Here is a 21,903-nt window from a genome sequence, read left to right as displayed (position 1 = left end):
GTACACCAAAAGTAGGTGTAGATCCCCAGATGGAAGATCGAGTGTTCAATAGAATTACTCAAAAATTAGCGACGAGTGTAGGATCGATCCAAAATGATCCAGAAAAGAAGTTCGGCATCGAGAGGCTGAAAGCTTTAGGAGCCACGACGTTCGATGGAACCACAAATCCATTAGATGCTGAAATCTGGTTAGATTTGATTGAGAAGTGTTTTAAAGTTATGAGATGCCCTGAGGACCATAAGGTCGAGTTAGCAACATTCTTGTTGCAAAAAAGGGTTGAGAAGTGTGGAAAGTGATAGAGGCTAGAAGGGGTAGTTCAGAAACTATGACTTGGTCTGAGTTTAAACAAGTATTTGAGGATAAATACTACCCTAGTTCTTTTAGAGATGTGAAAAGGGAGGAATTCTTTAGGCTAACTCAGGGAGTGATGACATTTGCTGAGTATAAGCAAAAATTTACTGAGTTATCTCAGTATGCCCTTCCGATCATCGCGGAAGAGAAGGAGATGTGTAGGAGCTTTGAGAGTGGCCTAAGGAGAAAAATACGTACACCTGTTACCTCTACATCTAATTGGGTGAATTTCACTCAGTTAGTTGAGACCGCTATCCGAGTAGAGCGGAGTGTAGAAAAAGAGGATGAACTTCAACCAGGAGAAGGACAGTTTAGAGTGCCTGAAGAAACAAGAAGTAAAAAAAATTTAGATCCTCGTTCTCTGGACAGTCGGGGATTAGAAGTTTTAGGGGCATGAGCCAACAAAGTTTGAGTCGAAAGAAGTCCAGACCTGTAGCTAAACAAAGTGGAAGATCAGTATCAGGTCGTGCTAGTGAGTCGGTGGCTAGTACGGGGAGGAAACCGCTGTGTGTAAACTATGGTAAACCTCATATAGGGGTATGCTACTGTAATAGCAATGCGTGTTTTTAGTACGGACAAGCTGGGCATTTTAGAAGAGATTGTCCTCAGCTAAATCGTGGAACACAAAATGAACAAAGACAAGTAACGCAGACGGGGAACCAACCTAGAACCGGGACTAGGGGAGAAGGATCCAATGTGGCTAAGCAAAAAGGGGTAGTTGGACGACCACCGCAGCACCAGCAGGGTAGAGTATATGCCATGACACACCAGGAAGCGGAAAAAGCTCCAGATGTCATAACTGATACGATAACTTTATGTAATCAATCCGCTTATGCATGATTTGATCCTGGTGCTACACACTCATTCATATCTAGTATGTGTGCATTACATATAGATAAAATACCTGAACGTATGGATGAGGAATTATTTATCTCTACGCCTGTAGAAGATACTCTAATGGTACATGAGTATTATAGGAATTGTGAAGTAATTCTTGGAGACCAAAGTTTTTGGGTCGACTTGATTCCATTAGAATTACTAGAGTTTGATGTTATCTTAGGTATGGCTTTCCTAAGTAAACACTATTCCACTATGGATTGCTTTAGAAGAGAAATAGTGTTTAGGAAACCCGGTGAAAAAGAAATAACTCTGGTAGGAAGTAAAAGAATACTCCCAGGAAGTTGAATATCAGCGGTAAAAGCTAGAAAATTGTTGAGTAAAGGATGTGAAGCTTATTTAGCATCTGTAGTAGTTTCCCAAGATAAGAAACTAAAACCTGAGGATGTACCTGTAGTACAAGAATTCTTAGATGTGTTCCCTGAAGAATTACTAGGCTTACCACCTGATAGGAAAGTGGAGTTTACTATTGAGTTAATTCCTGGTACTGCACCTATATCCCATGCACCATATAGGATGGCCCCAACGGAGTTGAAAGAGTTAAAAGTTCAATTACAGAAACTTGTGGATAAGGGGTACATTAGACCAAGTGTATCACCTTGGGGAGCGCAAGTCTTGTTTGTTAAGAAGAAAGACGGTACTCTTAGATTATGCATAGACTATAGACAGTTGAATAAGGTGACCATTAAGAATAAGTACCCATTGCCTCGTATAGATGATCTCTTCGATCAGTTAAAGGGAGCAACGGTATTCTCTAAGATAGATTTGTGGTCAGGCTATCACCAGTTGAAGGTGAAAGACACAGATGTTCCTAAAACTGCATTCAGAACTAGGTATGGACATTTTGAGTTCCTAGTAATGCCATTTGGATTAACAAATGCTCCTGCGGTATTTATGGACTTGATGAATAGGATATTCCATTCTTATATGGATCAGTTTGTGATAGTATTCATAGATGACATACTAGTGTATTCCAGTAGTGCGGAAAAAACACAAAGAACATCTAAGGATGGTATTACAAACTTTAAGATAAAATAAGTTATATGCCAAATTTAGTAAGTGTGATTTTTGGTTAAATCAAGTCATATTTCTTGGGCATATAGTTTCAGCTGACGGAGTTAGTGTTGATTCCCAAAAGATAGAAACAGTAGTTAATTGGGAATGACCCCTGAATGTAATCGAAGTACGTAGTTTTCTGGGTTTAGCAGGTTATTATAGGAGATTCGTGGAGGGTTTCTCTAAGATAGCCCTTCCATTGACAAATCTGACCAGAAAAGATGTGAAGTTTGAATGGTCGCCAGAATGCGAGCATAGTTTCCAAGTGCTGAAACAAAGGTTAGTATCAGCACCAGTATTAACTCTACCTACACCAGGTAAGGAGTTTGAAGTTNATAGTTTCCAAGTGCTGAAACAAAGGTTAGTATCAGCACCAGTATTAACTCTACCTACACCAGGTAAGGAGTTTGAAGTTTATTATGATGCATCCCGATAAGGATTAGGATGTGTGATGATGCAGGAGGGAAAAGTAGTAGCCTATGCTTCGTGACAGTTAAAGAATCATGAATGTAATTACCCTACACACAACTTAGAGTTAGCAGCAGTTGTGTTAGCTCTAAAATTATGGAGACATTACCTGTTTGGTGAGCAATGTCATATATTTACAGACTATAAGAGTCTAAAGCATATATTTGATCAAAAGGAACTAAACCTAAGACAGAGAAGATGGCTTGAATTGATTAAAGATTATGACTGTACAATTGACTATCACCCAGGTAAAACAAATGTGGTAGCTGATGCCTTAAGTCGAAAAACTAGATCAGCTAGAGCTAGTATTAATTCAGTGAAGGGTAAATTGATCCATGAGTTGTATAATGCTAGGGCAGCATTATCAATCGGTCGAAAAGGAGAATTACTAGCCTTATTTCAAGTACGTCCTACTCTTGTAGAAAATATTCTACGTGAGCAATTAAAGGATTCTGATCTAAAGAAGTTAGCTGAAGAAGTGGATAAAGGATTGAGGACGGACTATCAACTAAGAGCAGACAAAGTGCTACTAAAGAAGGGTAGGATTTGCGTACCTAAGGACTTAGCCCTTAGACAAGCTATCCTAGAAGAAACGCATAGTTCGGCATATGCTATGCACCCAGGAAGTACGAAGATGTACAGAACATTAAAGAAATCGTACTGGTGGCCGGGTATGAAAAGAGAAATAGCGGAGTATGTTGACAAGTGTCTAATATGTCAACAAATTAAACCAGAGAGAGACAGAAACCAGCAGGATTACTTAATCCACTTCCAGTACCAGAATGGAAGTGGGAACATATTACGATGGATTTCTTGTATGGATTACCTAAGACACCAGCAAGCTATGGTGGTATATGGGTAACTGTGGATAGATTGACAAAAACAGCTAAGTTTTTACCTATTAAAGCCACTTATACCCGGAACCAACTAGCTAAGCTATATGTTGATTAAGTCGTAAGTCAGTTTGGAGCTCAAGTTTCAATTGTATCAGATCGAGACTCCAGATTTACATCAAAGTTTTGGCCTAGTTTGCAGAAAGCTATAGGGACCAAGTTATATTTCAGTACCGCTTTTCATCCACAGATGGATGGTCAGTCTGAGCGGACAATCCAGACATTGGAAGACATGCTGAGGGCATGTGTGTTGAAATTCAAAGGCAGTTGGGATACACATCTGTCATTAATTGAATTTGCGTATAACAACAGCTACCATTCGAGTATCGGAATGGCACCATATGAAGCCCTGTATGGAAGACCATGTAAGACTCCGATATACTGGAATGAAGTCGGTGAAAGAAAATTACTAGTTCCAGAACTTGTACAACAGACATCAGATAACATTAAGATTATAAGAGATAATCTTAAGACAGCTCGAGATAGGCAGAAAAGTTATGTTGATAAGCGAAGAAGAGAATTAGAGTTTGAAATGGGTGATAAAGTATTTCTGAAATTATCTCTGTGGAAAGGAATACTCAGGTTCGATAGAAAAGGGAAGTTAAGCCCGAGATATATTGGACCCTATGAGATAATAGAAAGAATTGGTCCAATGGCATATCGATTGGATTTACCTTCGGAATTATCTCGTGTTCATGATGTGTTTCATGTGGCAACGCTTAGAAAGTATGTGCCAGATCCTACTCATATATTATCTGAGTAACCGGTACAGTTGAAAGAGAATTTGTCATATAAGGAGGAACCAGTAGAGATTCTTGACAGAAAGGAACAAGTCTTGAGGAATAAGACAATCCCATTAGTAAAGGTGCTATGGCGCAATCATGCTATAGAAGAAGCAACATGGGAAGCTGAGGAGCAAATCAGTTAGTGTGATTAGTGAAAGAAGGAATGAAGATTTGAAAGGAGAAAATAATATTGGAAAAGTTGGGGAAAAATATTAAGTGGGAATAAATACAGAAATTAAGTATGTGGAATTAATGTGGAATAATATGAAGATTGAGTTTGGAAAATTCGGAGAAGAATACGACTAAGTATGAAAAATTAGGTGAAGTACGGAGTAAGGAATTAAGGAAAAATATAGAAAATATTATTTTGGAATTATCCTGGAAGATCCGTGTAAAAATATCATTAAGTGGTGAGTAAACGGGTAAAAAAAAATATACGAGAAACATTTGTCACAGTAGCTAAAGATTGGAGAGAAAGACTGGAGAGAAAAGTTGGAAAGAAAGCTGGAGAGAGCGAGAGTGGAGAGAAAAGTTGGAGAGAAAGCTGGAGAGAGCGAGAGTGGAGAGAAAAGTTGGAGAGAAACTGGGAGAGAGCGAGATTGGAGAGAAAATGGGAGAGAAAGTTGGAGAGAGCGACACTGCCGAGATTGAAGAGAAACTAGGAGAGAAGGTTGGAGAGAAACTTGGAGAGAGCGAGATTTTGAGTGAGAAAGTGGGAGAGGGCGACACTGCTAAGAGTGGAAAGAGCGAGAGCGCCTATGCGTTAGCCTTGCTTTGTCCGATTCGAACGTCACGCCCACGCCTCGCTTATGCATTGAACGACCGAGCAACCTTCTAAGCGATGTATTTGGACGCGTTGGGGTGGATTATGCATTTAAAAACCCTAATTTGAATACAAACAAAGCTTGAAGACGTAAGGGCAAACGTCAATTAAAATTTAGGTGTCCGATTAAGAGAAATTCTTAAACCCTAAGAAATTGTGTTGGATACGTTTGGGAAGAATACATTGAACCAAGGTAAAGTCAGCTTACGTTGATAAAGGGAGGATTAAACATGTGGCCATGCAGCCAAATAGGTGCTATCAATCCCACGAGCAATTTGAACGCCTATAAATAGGGATTTGGGATTTCATTTTCAAATCACACAAAAATCATAAATTTCGTAGAAAAAGTAGAGGGCAGTGAGGGTTCAGAGGAATATGTCAACTTTGGACGAGGAGATCTTCCAATCTACTCGTGCGTTTGGAGTGATTCCAAAGCCATCTGAAAGCTCTAGAAGTCTAGTTTTCAGAGTAGGGCTGCCAGAGGAAAAAGCTCAAAGGAACTGGGCTGGAGGTTGAGAAGAAGACAGAAGGGGCAAACTGTCGAATCAGTCTAGGCCAATCTTGAAGATTTTGAGATTTCGGCCAAACCACAAGGAATTCTGAGCTAAAAGTTTAAGGTAAGATTCCTAAGACATTTTAGAATAAGTTTTTAGAAGGAAGTATTTTTAAATAAGATTCGGAACTATGAGTAATCTAAGTTGTGAGTTGAATCTGGATTCTAGGGGTGAAAAAGGGACCCGAGGAGCTACTAGAGTAAAAAGTTCCTAAGAATTCGAGGTGAGTGGCTAAAATGTTTTCGAACTAAAATTTTTTTAAGCTGTTTTGGATTACAACATTTATAGAAAGCATATTTGCGAAAATAATTCTCATGCCTACGAGTTTTACAAAGTGGTTTCCAAGCAAGTTTGAATTGTGGTTTGAACGCATGCATACTGTTGAAATATTATTTACATATGTAAATGTATTGATTTTATTCAGCATGCATTACCCTCTTTAAAGCCACGTTGTTTATGTGTTATACTATACATGCTTTAAAAAGAAAAGTTGTTTATAAATAGTTTTGGTAAAATGCGATGTCGAAGTACAAGGAGAAGGCATCCACCCAACTAGATACTGAAGTACAAGGAGAAGGTATCTATTGGTACTGAAGTACGTTGGAGAAGGTACCAAGCCAACGGGATACTGAAGTACGTTGGAGAGGGTATCCTAATAGCTCGATACTGAAGTACAAGGAGAAGGTATCTGAGTAGTAGTACCCATGTGGCCACTGGTGAATAAAGTCAGAGATTGAACAAAGGGTTCTCTCTGGACTAGTAGTTGGTATTGGGATTATTTTACCCGTTATAAAGTACTTGATTTGAGAAATGCTTTACTGTTTTATGTTTAAAACAACTTCATATAATTTACGCTTGGAAAATATTTATGCTGCAAAAGTTTATATTTCAGATAAAACTATTTTCTGAAATTATGCATGAGAATTTACTATGTTTTCTCGGTCACTCACTGGGCGTAAGCTCACCCCATTTTCAAAATGTTTTATTCCCCCCCCCCCCCCACAGGTAGCGGTCAAATCCTCTGAAAAATAGCCTGCATCTGCTCCGCCACTAAAGGACCAAAAGTCTTGTAACCGTTTGCTAGGTGGTTACTGTTAATATTGTACACAGGTTACTATTGTTCATATAGGGACTAGGGTTTGTGGGTTTTGGGACTTGTAAATCTAGTGTTGTAATAACTCTAAACATATTATATTTCTAAGTTAATAAATTGTGGGCTTAAAGATGTCCCATTGCATATGAATTATAATTGGTATCAGAGTTATTCCGCAAGAGTTATTAAGCAGTAAGTGTTAGCCCAAGGGTTGGTAACTGCTGCAGTCACGCCTTTCTCTAGGCTAAGAAGGTGGTCTGGGGTGGGGTGTGACAGAGGAACATCCAAGTTTGATTTTGAAGAGGAAGCGAAGTGCATTCTAAGTATGTGCCTTTTAGTTACTGTGCTAGCTCTTTACGAGGGATGAACTTTTTCAATCCATTGTGTTGCCTCCAATAAGGATGAACATCTTCAATCAAGAGTATCATTCTTTCATGGGGATGACCAACATCAATCTTGTAGTATCATACCTAGGTGGTTGTGGTACCCTTTCTGATGAACAACTTAAATTTCTTTAAGTTGCCCTCATACCCTTAAAGAAAGGATCAAATCATGACGTAGTTCAAGTTTTTTTTTAACTGGACTGAACTTGAAGTTTCTTTCAAATTACCTACGTACTCTTCATAATGACAGGGATCAAGTCATAACGTAGTTCAATTATTTTTTGTTTGCTGGACTGAACTTGAAGTTTCTTTCAAGCTGTCTATGTACTATTTACAATGACAGGGATCAAGTCATAATGTAGTTCAATTGTTTTTTGTTTGCTGGACTAAACTTAAAGTTTCTTTTAAGCTACCTATGTACCCTTTACAATGACAGGGATCAAGTTATAACGTAGTTCGATAAAGATCTTTTTTTTGGGCCGTTCACTTTTTAAACTCATGCGGGCCAGGAGCACCATGCAGTTTAGGCTCTTGCAATAAAGAACTTCTACATTTAAATTTAAGAAGCTCTTATGTCATCATGGCTTTGATCATCCTATTTATTTATAGGATTCATCAATATGATGAGTTTTGGCTTCACTATCAAGGAACCTTTTGTATTTATATCAATAGACAATTTCCTCTTCATGCATGAAGAAACACGACTATGAATCTTTTCGTCATTGTTTTCTTCATGAAATGATGTTGCCTTCAAAATTTTTATCCTTCCTTTATGTTGATCGTTTGTTGTCTTGAGACGATCAAAAGCAGATGTTGAAGGTTAATCTTTCTTTGATGTGGATATACTTAGCCTTTTGAAGGCTGAAGTTCAAATAGAAGTAGTCGTTGGGCATTGGTTTTCTTCTCCTACCGTGGCCATACTTAATCTTTGAAAGACTAAAGATCGAGCATTTGAAGGCTTAATACGATCGAAAACAGAAGTTATTTGCTTCATTTCTTCTGAGTTATTGACTTCTTCGGCAGTTATATGATTATTGTTGACTTCCACCATGCCGACAGTGTGACATGCAATAACTTCTAATACTTTCTCTGGATGATTATTGAGAAAGCTTATTGGGAGAAATTCTGCCCAAGTTTCCGGTCATCGAAATTGAGGGAAGTCCCTGTCTTTTTTCTTAGCAGGCTTAGGCTTCCATGTCATCTTTTTGCCTTTCTTTTTATGAGTCTCATTCCTTCTTCTGTAGCTTTGATAGGAATGCGACTCTTTTTGGGTTGAATTTGGCTGTCTTCTTTTTCGATGAGTCACAAATATCCACCCTTTGTTGTCATCTTCAACGAGCTCATCTTTCTTTTTGGAATTTTCTGTTTGAATCTCTTGCTAGAATCGAACAACTATAGGCTCGAAGGCTCCGAACTGGATCAGGCTTTGTCTTTGAGCATGGGACACAGACAGTGTTAGAACACTTGAAGTCGCCGCTACTGTAGCATGATTTATCTGAGCTACTTCATCCAAATCTAGCTCAATCTCCTTTTCACCAGCCAACTTCAGAATTCGTTCCTTCATCACGAAGCATCTTTCAACTGGGTGACTAATGACCTGATGATACTTGTAGTAGTTAGAATCATCTACTTTTTCTATTTGTTCCTGTCGCTTGCATTCTGGCAGCTGAATAAGTTGCTTCTCTAGCAGTTGCTCTAACATATCTGCCACATCAGAGTCAGGGAATGGATAAACCTTCTTATTTCTTTAAGAGTTGGACGGTGCTTCTCGCCCTCATTGTGCCTTCTTTCAAATTTTGTTTGTTTTCCTTTGGAGGAAAATTTCATGGGGTCACATGAATGATCATAGATTCTTTTGTGGCACTATCCATGATCGTTTCAGTGCCCTTGGCTTCATTCTTGTATTTTCTCCCTTCAGGGACTAGTAAATCTTTAGTTCTCTTATTGGCGATGCTTAGCTCCATGTCACGAGCGCGTGTTGCCAACTTCTCAAACATACAAGGTTTTATCCCTTGTAGGATGTAGAGAAGCTCCCGGTGCATTCCTTGAGTGCACATCTCCACTAACAGTGCGCCTTGTATTGTAGAAGCGGTTCAGGAACTCCCTTTCTAGCCGTTCCTAACTGTCAATCACTCCTGGCTCCAAATCAGTATACCAACCGAAAGCATTTCCTTTCAAGGTATGGACGAACTACTTGACTGGTCTCCTCTGGTTCCTGCATTTTCGCAGGTTTCGATGAAGTGTGCAACATATTGTTTTGGATTGCCCTTTCCATCGAACTGCTGGAACTTTGGAGGTTGATACCCAGTTGGCATTCTCAGGTCTTCGATTCTCTTGATGTATGGCTTGGAGTACATAAAGAAGGATTGTGATGGTCCTCCATACTGAGCCCTCATGGAGTTTGTAATCATATTCTGCAGCTGTTGAACTGATAGGGCGGCAATAGAGGTAGATTGTTGTGGCTGGTCTTCATGTAAGACAAGATTTCCTTTGTCATTAGCTTTTGTAGTTGGAGATTGACTCGACTCAACGGTTTCTTGAGCCTGTATTTAATCTCTTAAAGCAGCAATTTCATGATCTCGTTCTTCTACAACTTTCATTAGGAAATTTATCTTTTTTTTCATCTTTGCCATGGCTGACTTAGCCGTTACGTCAGTCACCATGATAGATACTACATCAAAGTGTGATTCTTTATCTAATGGATCAGTAGCAGAAACATAGCCGTCTAACAAGGGATTTTCTCTGATAACGATCCCGCCTTTAGGAGATTCCATTAGTTGTTCCATGATGACAAAGCTTATGTAAGTATCGCTTGCGACAGTAGATTTGGATACAACTTTTTTTGGTGCCATTTGTAGGTTTATTGACTTGGATGACGAGAGAGATGAGAGGTAAAGATGTCCCACTCGGCGTGCCAATTTGTTCGCACGAGATTTCAAGGAAAATTTATTTCGTGGAACTTGAACTTTATATTTGTATTAATTTTGTGGAAAGCGAGTACAATCTCTAACACATAGTATTTTGATGCTTTCAAAATAAACTATAATCTTTAAGTTGGTTGATTTTCTTGAATGTTCGGCCTTTGGGCTTGTTATTCTTGGGTGATCGACTTTTGGGCTTGTTGATCTTCTTGGATGATCGGCTTTTGGGCTTGGTTGATCTATGGGCCTGGCCTTTGGGCCCAATTAGTTGGACTTGGGCGTTGGTCCATGAGTTTGAATTGGGTTGAACCCGAGCGACTTTAATTACTCGGCCCAATCCAACTTATAATTTTTTCAATAGGCTCGGGCTTTTATTGATGATGTGGCAACTCGTGATTTGCCAAAATTTCTCATTCAATACTAACAAATGAAAAATCTTGTTACAATGTAAGGTTAAGAATTTAGATTAGATACACTATGAAAATTTAAAATGTTCATTTTTAAATATGAATTTGAATAGTAAATATCTAATTTTAAAAATAGTTTCAATTACATATGAAAAATATATCATGAATCATGAAAAATTAAAATTTAAAAAATTAAAAGTCAAAAATTTAAAAATAGATATTCTAAGATAAAATATTTAATTGGTGATTTACAGGAGATAAGAGTGGTTGAATTTAATTAGGTGAGAAGGGTAGAAAAGTAATTAACCAATATTAATATTTTTTTTTTCCAAAAAAGAAGTTTTTTAAGAAGTGTTATTTTCCAGAAATTAAGTTGAAGGGAAAAATATGTCAATTTCCCAAGTTTTTGGGTTTTTAGTTAATTTGCGCAAATTTTCCCATTCTTCCTCTTCCTATTCACCTTTTCATCGTGAATCTGCAAGCCGCCGATGGAGAGAGGATGCTCGCCGGTGGAAAAGCTGTAGGCGAACTCCACCATGGAATTCCAGTGATGCTCAAGGACACTATTGCGACTAAGGGTCGGCAATACCACCGCCGAATCCTTCGCGTTGCTGGGTTCGGTGGTGGCTCGAGATGCGACGATGGTCAGTCGCCCGAGGAACGCCGGCGCGGTGATTTTGGGGAAAACTTCGCTTAGGGAGTGGTATCGGTCTCGTTCTTGGAAGCTTCCCCATGGATGGTGTGCTCATGGTGGTCGACCGCGGGTTAGTAAACTTTTTTTCTAAGAATTTTGCCCTAATCCTTCCTGATTTCTTAGGGTTCGTTGTTTATATATCTGTCTCTTATACACATCTAGATGTGTATAAGAGACGATTAGAAAGATGAGGAAGCAAACTTGGGTTGTAGGGGAAGAAGGGAGAGGAAGCGGTTTGAGGATTGGGTAAAGGAAGAAGATAATGGTGGAAATGTTGATGAGAAGCATGTTGAAGTGAATGAATACAAGTCCAAGGGAGACGTCGGGGATGGGAAAGTTCAGTTTGGAGGCACCATTGATGAAAAATAAGGTCACTGGGGAATGTAAGTTCCATTTTGCATATGCTGCATTTTATTGTAATGAATGTGATTATGGAATTGCCATTTCCATCTTCAATTTGATGCAACTTTTTCCCTTGTATTCTGTCAATATTATGCTGATTGTTTGACATTGATATAGTCAAATATACATTGGTTTGACCTGCAACCCCAAGAAGTTAATGAGAAGGCAGAGCATTTTATCTGAAAGAGTAAAGGTGGCTTTTGTTGTTAGTGATTCTATTGATATATACTTTCCTTCTAAAGAATTCAATCTGCATTACCTTTGTCTATCTAACTGTTTATCGTTAGGCTTGTGTCTGTTGGAAACTTAGAAGCTGTTATTAGTTATTGCTTCTAGAACACTTCGTCGCTTTGATTTGTCCCTCATAAAAAAGAAGTATACTGCTTCTTGAACTTGCGGTTAAGGTATGTTTGATAAGTTAAAATTATGGTCCCGTTTGGTAACCATTTCGTTTTTGATTTTTTGTTTTTGAAAATTAAGTCTATAGACACTACTTTCACCTCCAATTTTTTTACTTTATTATCTACTTTTTACCAATGGTTTAGAAAACCAAGCCAAAATTTGAAAACTAAAAAAAAATAGCTTTTAAAAACTTGTTTTTGTTTTTTCAATTTGGCTAAAAATTCAACCATCATTTTATTTGAAAAAGATGCAAATCATTGTAAGAAATGAGGGGGAAATAGACTTAATTTTCAAAAATAAAAGACAAAAAACGAAATGGTTACCAAATGGGACTTATGTTTTTGTGGAATTTTTTTATATCCATAATTTTATTGGCTCACTTATGGCCCCTGCTAAAAACATGTTGTTGTTTGTAGGTCGTGGAGGGAAATGTACAAAGAGATAGTAAAAAGTCCTATGGTTTAAGCCGATAGATTTATCCTTTCATATTCTGTCTGGTACCACTGCCACGTAAGCACATCGAAAACTTGTCATTTGTCATTTGCATTTTTCTCTAACAGAGGATGATTTCTATGTTGTTGCACCTTAATTCGGTCATCATGTTCATGATAAGTGAAAGCATAGTAGTTTTCTATTGCACTTGATAGATTTTTGTGTCTCAAGTTTTGATTATTTTCTGCATGCTATGACTCAAATTTTAATCTCTTAGGTAACTTTTAAACCCTTAAACTGTTAAACATCAATATACTAGTGCTACAAACTGTTGGAAACGAAGTAGGCTCTCACAATACAACTCAATACAACTCAATAGATAAGAGAAGAAGATTGTTCTCTTACTCACACAAGATTGGAGAAACTAGAACTTGAATATTACTTTATTTTCTTGCCTTGCTTACAAATGAAAAATCCTACACATATTTATACTAGTAGGAAAATACATCAAAAGACATCAATGATAGATGCAAATACATGTGACTTTTCACCACTACATGAACATTCATTAATGTATCTTGTAATTCATATATTCATCTATTCATATATCTCATTAAATGTAATTCATGCACCTTGAATATAAGTCTAGATTAATTCTATCATCCTCCCTTAATCTAGACTTGAGCAACTCCAAGTTTTTCTTTGAACTTAACAAATAAGCCAAACTTCAGTGCCTTCGTAAAAATATCCGCCACCTGATCTTGAGTCTTGCAATGTTTCACCATCTTCTCCATCTTTAACTAAGTCTCTGATAAAATGATACTTGATTCTAATATGCTTGCTTCTTCCATGGAAGACTTCTTTGCGTACACTTCAATTCTTTCAACATCCATCTAAGCCATAAAACTTGACATCCAGCTGCAGATAAAGAGATGTATTCTGCTTCGGTGGTAGAAACAGCAACAACAGGTTGTTTATTTGAAGTCCATGAAAAAACATCCGAACCAATGCTAAAAACATAATTAGATGTGCTTCTATGATCATCAACATTACCACCCCAATTACTATCACAAAAACCAACTAACACTGATTCTGAAACTTTCTTGTAATAAATTCCAAAATTAATAGTGCCAAGAATATAACGAAGCACTCGCTTACCTGCTTCCCAATGATTTCTTTTTGGGCTTGACATGAATCTGCTTAACATATTTACAGCAAATAGAATCTCAGGTCTTGTTGCAGTCAAGTACATCAAGCTTCCAACTAAGCTTCGGTATAAGCTTGGATCAACATCTTCTCCAATATCATTCTTGCTCAATTTCAAATTTGCATCCATGGGCGTGTTACAAGGAAAAATGTTTTCCATTTTGAATTTTTTTCAGCAAATCACGAGCATACTTTTGTTGTGAGATGACAATCTCTCCATCTTTTTGATTGACTTTAATTCCCAAAAATAATGGATGAGACCCATATCACTCATCTCAAATTCTCTTTTCATGAAATTCTTAAAATCATCACTCAATAGTTTATCATTTCTAGTAAAAAGCAAATCATCGACATATAATGAAACAATAAGAAGTTTGCCACACTTATCTTCTTTGACATATCATCGACATATAATGAAACAATAAGAAGTTTGCCATACTTATCTTCTTTGACATAGAGTGCATGCTCACATGGACACCTTTGAAAACCTGTCTTTATAAAAAAGCTGTCAATGTGACTATACCAAGCTCACGAAGCTTGCTTCAATCCATACAAGGCCTTTTTCAACTTGTACATTTTGTCTTCTCCTTTTTTCACATAACCCAAAGGTTGTTCAACGAATATCTCCTCCTTCAAGTGTCCATTCAAGAAAGCGGATTTTACATCCATTTGATAAACTCTCCACTCATTTTGAGCAGCCAAAGACAAAATCAATTGAACTGTCTCAATTCTTGTCACAGGAGCAAAGATCTCTTCATAATTCACACCATATTCCTGCTTGTAGCCTTTTACAACAAGTCTTGCCTTGTATTTTTCAACTTTGTCATTTGACTTCAGTTTTGTTTTGTACACCCATTTTATACCAAGAACTTGTTTGTTTACTGGAAGATCCATCAACTTCCATGTTTCATTTCTTTTTATTGCATCAATTTCTTGATCCATTGCAATCTTCCATTTTTCATCTTGGATCGCCTCATCAAAATTTATAGGATCAACACTGGAAAATAATGCAAAATCAGCCACATCATCATCAATTCTGCTAGTAGCATTATAAATTTCTTGAATATTTCTCATTCTCCTTGGTAACATATCATCATCACTTGTGGAAGATGGCGATGCAGATAAAGATGACGCCACTGCCTGACTCTACTTGCTCTAAGTCTTGAGCATCTCCATTCCTTTCCATGCTAACATGATATGGACTTTCTGCTTCTCCAACGACATCCCAGTTCTAGGATTCATCTTCATTGAAAATCACATCCCGACTGATAATAATCTTTTTCGACAAAGGATTATACAATCGATAAGCTTTAGAATTTTCACTATAGCCTACCATGATACATTTTTCTGATTTATCATCTAATTTGCCTCTCAGCTTATCTGGTATATGAGAGTTTATTTGCCCCTTAGCTTATGGGAGTATATTAATTTTGGAATTTATTACAAGAAAGTTCCAGAATCAGTGTTAGTTGGATTTTGTGATAATGATTGGGGTGGTAATGTTGATGATCATAAAAACACATCTGGTTATGTTTTTAGCATTGGTTCGGGTGTTTTTTCATGGACTTCAAAGAAACAACCTATTGTTGCTCTTTCTACCACTGAAGCAGAATACATCTCTTTATCTGGAGCTGGATGTCAAGCTTTATGGCTTAGATGGATGTTGAAAGAATTGAGGTGTACGCAAAGAAGTTAGAATACTTTATATTGTGATAATGGTTCTGCCATTGCATTATAAAAAAATCCAGTCTTCCATGGAAGAAGCATGCATATTAGAATCAAGTATCATTTTATCAGAGACTTGGTTAAAGATGGAGAAGTGATGGTGAAACATTGCAAGACTCAAGATCAGGTGGCGGATATTTTTACGAAGGCACTGAAGTTTGACTTATTTGTTAAGTTCAGAGAAAAGCTTGGAGTTGCTCAAGTCTAGATTAAGGGAGGATGATAGAATTAATCTAGACTTATATTCAAGGTGCATGAATTACATTTAATTAGATACATGAATAGTTGAATACATGAATTACAAGATATATTGATGAATGTTCATGTATTGGTGAAAAGTCACATGTATTTGCATTTATCATTGATGTCTTTTGATGTCTTTTATTTTCTTACTAGTATAAATATGTGTAGGATTTGTCATTTGTAAGCAAGGCAGGAAAATAAAGTAATATTCAAATTCTAGTTTCTCCAATCTTGTGTGAGTAAGAGAACAATCTTTTCTCTTATCTATTGAGTTGTATTGTGAGGGCCTACTTCGTTGATTTGTCATTTGTAAGCAAGCCAAGAAAATAAAGTAATATTCAAGTTCTAGTTAAATGTAATTCATGTATCTTGAATATGAGTCTAGATTAATTCTATCACAAAATAAGAAGCACGGACACTTTAATTTGGCTAGCGTGTTCGTGTTGGACACTTAAACACTCTGACACTTGTTAGTGCAATAGATATGTTGGACACTAGTTGTACAAAGCCAAACTAGAACCAACATTTAGTAGACATGCATCAAACTCTTACAAAGTCAACACATATATCACAAAAATAATAAAATTTGAGAGCGAACTACATCGAATTAATTTTTTAAGCATAGAAATAAACAAACTCATTAACTTTAAATTTCCTTGTTTAAAAATGATATATATATGTTAAAAAATATATATTTTAATAAATGTGTCCTTGGTGTGTCCATGTCCTAAATTTTAGAAAAATGATGTGTCACCGTGTCAGTGTCGTGTCGTATTCGTATCTCGTATTTGTATCCATGCTTCTTAGGCTACAAAGTTTTTGGGTAACTCATTTTGCATTTGAGTTGGATTTTCATTTATTTTTCAAGAAAGACAATTGCAAAACATGCAAAAAAATGTTGGATGAGAGTCTGAAAGACGTGGAATCAGAAGGCAATTGTAAAAATGTTGTTGGGTTTTGGCTAAATATTAAAAGTGTAATTGTCCAATATCGAAAATGTTCAAGAAAGTGATGGAGCTTCAAGCATTATAAAAGGAGCTTATGCATTTGGTTTGAAATCGTTTCAGTTAGAAACATTTTAAATTTAGGTGTGCTAACTTACTTAATTCTCTTTTTGTATTCTCTACTTTGAGAGTGAGATTAGAGAGTGAGTGGTACAAAAGCTTTGAGAGAATGCTCTTGTAATTCGGTCGGGAGAAAGAATAATTCTGTGTGATTGTAACAATTTTTTACATATTGGATTTCTTTCTGGTGGGCAGTGGTTTTCCCGACAAATGTTTAGGCACTTTAGGGAGTTGTCCAAATGTGAGCTCCCCACTATCAAGAATCTGTCATTTTGCAAATCGCTTCCATCCCTAATGGTGGCTACAAATCAGTACTGTGAGTTTCCAACAATGTGAAATAACTAGAGCTCTGTTACGACGAACTTGGATTTTATTTGAATACATGGGATACAATAATTGTGTTGAATAAGTGTCGAGTGGGCCATTTTGAGAAATGGGATTCAGAAACACATATCTCAAAAGTTCAAAATTTTCGAAAATGTGATTTTGATGATTTATAAACACATACTTCAGTTTTATTTGTCTTTTTATGAGAACCACCCCCGTTTCTTTTTTTGTTCATATCTCCAACTTTTTTGTTCTTGATTGTAGTTTCTGGAGGGACGTTGGTCCCATTTGTTATAGAACTGTGCTACATTATTTGTGCAGATGTGTATTCTTAGTAGAGGTAATGCTGAAATTTTACTTGATATATGGTTGATGTATAAATCCTCGGTGTAGGTTATTTTAATTTGTTTCCTTTTATGTTCTTGAATTCATGATTTATGCTTTTGTTCCGTTTTTGTGTAATTTTTTTGTGGCTATAAGAATGAGCCTGATGTTTCTGTAGGAGGTTTGCTTCGTGCTTTGGTGGTTTGTGTAAATATTAGTTCCGTATATTGGGAAATCTCTCTTTTAAGGTATGATTCATTTATTTTCTGGGTGTAATAGGGGTGTAAACGATTCGGTTTGACTCAGTTTTTGAAGAAAATCGGAACCGAACCGATATCGGTTAAAGAAATAGAAAACCCCTAGTGCACGAAATTTTATGAAATAACTAACAAAGAGTGCACGAATTTTTGGCGAGAAGGGAATATTTTTTTTTTCGAAAATGTTTGAAATTAAAATAGAATCTTGCACTCCCATTTTTGAAGCGATGATCTTGTGTACTCAAATTTGCCTTCTTACCATCCAGAAAAGAGTGCCTTTTGAAGTTAAGTATTGACGCTTATTATATATGTTTTAATGGTGCACTCGATTTTTCAATTTGTATTTTTGCCTAACCCGAACTAGACCCGAAGTTTTTTATTTTGGAGAAATTGCTGACCAAAATGTAGGTGTGATTTTGAAAGAGTCCATTTTTTTAATCTATTGAAATATGTCCAATAGTATTTAAGGAGGGCTATGAAGCACATACACGGATATAAGATACGGATACGATAGGATACGACGATATGTCTTTTTTTTTTAAAATAACTAAGATATTCATATGTTGAAGATGTGTTTTTTTTTTTTTTTTTTTTTTTTTTTTTTTTTTAAAAATCTAGAATATAGATAAATTTAGTATATAAGTTAATGACAATAATATAAAAATACAATACACATATTGAAATAAAACACAAAGAGTTTCTTAGATGTAAAATAATCAATAAAATGCAATAGAAAAGTGATTCATATTGATCAAAGCAAAGAAGATTAGAGAGAGAAGTATGAAGATAAAGAAAGAATTCTTCATTGAATTGTAGAAGATATTCAAGTGGCTTATATTTTGGTAGATTTTGTAGGAATTCAAATATGAATATGAAGATTTAAGATTAGATGATTTTAGAGTTTGGTTTTTTATTTTTTTTCCTTTTAGTTTTGGACTTGGTATTTGTGGGAAGTATCTAGACGTATTGGTATCTATAGATTCTTTGTGCACATGAAGTATCTCCTTCATAGGAGGGACACTACTCATTAGATTATTCCATATTTACCCACAAGTATGTGATTACATGCTTTTTTAGGTAGTTTTGAAATGGTATTTACAAATATTATTGGCTGTAAAATTGATTCTTTGAAACTTAAAATTATATCATTTTAATTAATTAAAAGATTTTTCTATATCTCCAACAAAAATATTATATATATCTTCACTTCTAGATTTATTATTATTATTTTTAACTGAACCTCTATCTCTATATTATGTTTATCGTTAATGTTCCCATCTCTAATGTCGAGCAAATTTTCCAATCTCTTTGACACTATCGACTTTATCTTCCTCATTGACGGTTGAGTTAAACAACAATTTCAAAATATGGCTCGTACAACACTCACACCTTGCCAAAACCATAATGATGTCTCTTGGACATGAATTTTTTGACCTTATTATCGAAAAACTAGGTTGTCTTGGAGGATGAGGTGGCAGTCAAAATCCATGTCCTATAGCCTATAGGTATATAATGTTTTATTTATTTATTTATTTATTATTATTATTATTATTATTAAGGTTTCAAAGTGTTTTTCATATTAATTAGTGAGACTTTCAAATAATCAAAATGAAAAATGAATTGGGCATTTGAAGAATTTGTATATTTATGGGGAAGTTGTAGAGTATGCATCAATGACTTTAGGTTTTAGTATAGAGAGTATTTGTGTGATTTAGTCAACAATTTTCTAGTACATAATATTTTCATTTGGATGACTTGACGAAGTTTTTAGCTATTACATTGATTTGTATGAGATTTAAATTATTTTTAGAATAAAGCTTGTGACAAAATATGACAAAAATTCTAGCTAATACAAGATAATTACATGACTCATACTAATGAAGATTAAAAGTATGTATGACAACGTATTTCAAAATTAGATGGTATTTGTTGGGCTTATACTATTGGCTTAATTCAATAGCTATTTTGAATACAAAGTATTTATATATATCGTGTGTCTAAATTTTGAGTTAAATTATAACTAAATATATTTTATGATTCACATTAATTTTGGTGGTATGGAAAAGCCTAAAAGGTATAACTTTTCTATTTTCAATCATTAATTTCTAATTATCATTTTTAGATTTGTTAGCTCTACTTTTGTTTTAATGATATTATTTTAGATATTGTTTTTTAAGAAGTAGAGTTAGTCTTGATATATATATTTTTATTTGCTTCACAATATTCAAAATTCAAATTTATGAAAGATTTAGGGTGATTTAGTTTTTTAGATCATGTTCATTTTTAGATTTGTTTGAAACACACCATGTTCATAGGGATTTGGCAGTGTGGGTATTTTTGTCTAACATTTTAAATAGTATCAAAATTAGTCGTTTGACCATTTTCACAAAGAAAAAGTATATTTGGTCATTTTTAAGTGTCGTGTGTATTTGGAATACATTTTCAAGTGTTTAATTAAAAAAATAAGTCATTTTAGAAAAAATTAAAGTGTTTGACAACCACTCAAAATAGTTTTTGAAGTGTATCTTAAATAGTTTTAATCAAAAGTGTTTAAATAAAAATGAGTTTTTTGAAAAACATTTTTTTCTTAAGTAATCCAAACAGGTTCGTCATTCTCTTTTGGCCATTTGTCTAGTTGCCTTCTTATTTTGTGCTTTTATTGGTGATAGAAAAATATTACTAGGTTTGTGCACAAACAAGATTTTATATTTAATTTTTTAACGAATAAACAATGACAGACGTTTAACTTCAGATAAACACCTTTAATGTTGGTCATTGATCGACATCAAAAGTGGATCTACATTAAAAGTGACTGACATCGAAGAAGGTGTTATTCAAGGTGTTCAATATGGGTCATATTTAATGTTAGTCGGAAACTAACATTAAACACCTTTAATAACACCTTTGTTATCGGTCGTCTGTCCGACATCGTACCCCTATAATGTTGGTTTTTGACTGACATTATAGTTCAACTTTATACAAATGATCCTCGTTAAGTATTACTTGCAAGTGATTGTTTTTAACAAATCTTTCAGTTATCTAAAAATGTCATAGTTACATCCTTCTTTTTCAAACAAAATAAACTGGTAGTTGAGTTGGATTGAATGTAAATATCAATATTTGCTAGTTGTATGATGGGCATGGGGAAAAAAAATGATTGCAAACCACACTTAAAAATATGATAGATAGAAATTCAAATAGTGAAATATTTTAGGGTTTGTTTGGTAGGTAACTTATATTCTGTTTTATGTTTTCAGATTCACAGAGTTCAGCGAATATGTATTCGGTTGGTAGTCTGAAATTTGTTTATGAAAACTATTTTCAGATTTTGTGATCCAAATCGTGCAAATTCTGATTTTTTATTTTTTTATTTTTTTTATAATGTTTTCAATGTATCCAGATTTTGAATTCAAAATTTTAAAATGCAGAATTATATTAAAAATGATAAAAACAATAACAATTATATTATTTCATGTTATAAATTCAAATATTTTTTTTGTTAAATTTGAAATATACAATATATTATATGATATTACAGGTTAATAATTATACAAAAAATTGTAACATAAAACAAGTTAATTAGTAGTGTAATATGAATTTAATTTCTGAGTCTGCTAAATATATTTAATAAGTACCTAAATAAATTTTTAATCACATTTTAAAATTTATTTAAATTGGAATTTAATTTCTGAATCTATTATCAAACACATTTAAAAACATGAAATATAACTCTATTTTAATGAATTCATTATTTTCAAATTTCTATCTTCATATTATTGTAAACAATATATAACAAATAGCAATTTGCAAAGATGATTCTCGATCCAATTGCGAGAAGAATAATTAAAATTACTTTTATATAGGATAATTGTATTAGGTTGTAAAAATGGATCCCGTATTTGTAAATATATCACACAAATAAATAATTAACAAATAATTTAATTTTTAAAAAATTTCTAGTCTATCATCGATGTACAATGTATATAGTTGATCAGTGATAAACTTTTATTATCGATAAACCATTTAATAATTTATCATTGGCAAACCTCAATCATTGACAAATAATTTTCTGTTTATCACTAATAAACCATTCTAATGTGTATTATTGATAAAATGTCTATCACTTATTAATCATTTGTGTGTCCATTATTGATGAGCAATTTTAATGTTTATTTTTATTTCCATGAATTTGTCCA

The 21,903-nt window shown here is 34.8% G+C and overlaps 1 long non-coding RNA gene across 3 annotated transcripts; it reads left to right on the top strand.

The window, feature by feature from the left end:
* The first annotated feature begins 11,012 nt into the window (after nucleotides 1–11,012).
* On the top strand, nucleotides 11,013–17,507 carry LOC120075404. Of its 3 annotated transcripts, none has more exons than XR_005481328.1 (4): nucleotides 11,013–11,395; nucleotides 11,538–12,131; nucleotides 12,546–12,639; nucleotides 16,995–17,507. It is a non-coding gene; the product is annotated as an uncharacterized LOC120075404 (long non-coding RNA). The 3 variants fall into 3 exon arrangements; XR_005481330.1 differs by having other exon boundaries at nucleotides 13,777–17,507; XR_005481329.1 differs by having other exon boundaries at nucleotides 13,480–17,507.
* Nucleotides 17,508–21,903: the final 4,396 nt, after the last annotated feature.

This window comes from Benincasa hispida, chromosome 4, assembly GCF_009727055.1.
Source record: "Benincasa hispida cultivar B227 chromosome 4, ASM972705v1, whole genome shotgun sequence".
In the NCBI taxonomy this organism is placed as follows: domain Eukaryota; kingdom Viridiplantae; phylum Streptophyta; class Magnoliopsida; order Cucurbitales; family Cucurbitaceae; genus Benincasa; species Benincasa hispida.
The sequence above is the reverse complement of the archived record's forward strand: the minus strand, read 5'-3'. Positions and strand labels throughout refer to the sequence as shown.